Source organism: Macaca thibetana, chromosome 9, assembly GCF_024542745.1.
Source record: "Macaca thibetana thibetana isolate TM-01 chromosome 9, ASM2454274v1, whole genome shotgun sequence".
In the NCBI taxonomy this organism is placed as follows: Eukaryota; Metazoa; Chordata; class Mammalia; order Primates; family Cercopithecidae; genus Macaca; species Macaca thibetana.
This window is the reverse complement of record NC_065586.1, coordinates 50,716,946-50,717,967: the sequence shown is the minus strand read 5'-3', so window position 1 is coordinate 50,717,967 and position 1,022 is coordinate 50,716,946. Positions and strand designations below refer to the sequence as shown.

General features: G+C 33.8%; 1 non-coding gene across 1 annotated transcript; it reads right to left on the bottom strand.

Annotated features, from left to right (window-relative positions):
• Positions 1-316: 316 nt before the first annotated feature.
• LOC126963440 (U6 spliceosomal RNA) lies at positions 317-420 on the bottom strand. The gene has a single exon (XR_007729078.1). It is a non-coding gene; the product is annotated as a U6 spliceosomal RNA (small nuclear RNA).
• Between the last annotated feature and the right edge of the window lie 602 nt (positions 421-1,022).

Here is a 1,022-nt window from a genome sequence, read left to right as displayed (position 1 = left end):
CATTATGCTACAGGCTGTGTGCTTGTCATATATGGCTTTTATTATTTTGAGGTGTGTTCCTTCAGTACCTAGTTTATTGAGAGTTTTTAACATAAAGGGATGGTGAATTTTATTGAAGGCCTTTTCTATGTCTCTTGAGATAATAATGTGGTTTTTATCTTTAGTTATGTTTATGTGATGAATTATGTTTATTGATTTGCATATGTTGAACCAATCTTGCATCCCAGGGATGAAGCCAACTTGATTGTGATGGATAAGCTTTTTGATGTGCTGCTGGATTTGGTTTGTCAGTATTTTACTGAAGATTTTTGCATCAAAAAATATGGAATTCTTCATGAATTTCCATGTCATCTTTGTGAAGAAGCCATGCTAATCTTCTCTGTATCATATCCCATTTTAGTGTATGTGATGCCAAAGCAAGCATGATAATTCATTATATTACTAATTTTAATGAGGATTCCTTGGTGTTTTTTCCTAAATTTTAGTATAAAATATACTACTGATTGTTGATTTTGAAAAAAAAATATTTTTTTCTTGTGGTATATTACTTTTTTTTTTTTTTTTTTGAGACAGAGTCTTGCTTTGTCACCCAGGCTGAAGTGCAGTGACATGATCTTGGCTCACTGCAACTTCCACCTCCCAGGTTCAAGTGATTCTCCTGCCTGAGTTTCCCAAGTAGTTGGACTACAGGCATATGCTACCATGCCTGGATAATTTTTTTATATTTTTAATAGAGATGTGGTTTCACCATGTTGGCCAAGCTGGTCGAACTCCTGACCTCAAGTGATCTACCTGCCTCAGCCTCTCAAAGTGCTCGGATCATAGGCATGAGCCACAATGCCTGGCCAGTGTATTTCTTTTTAATACCATTTATATTCTTTTTTGAAATGTTATATTTTTTGTGATATCAAATAAGTGTAATTATGTCCCCAGGAGTGACTTTTTCCTTCTTTTGTAAACTTTCTATGATATTATTTTCCAATTACAATGAGTACAAATAAATAAAATTAGGAAAAACCTGA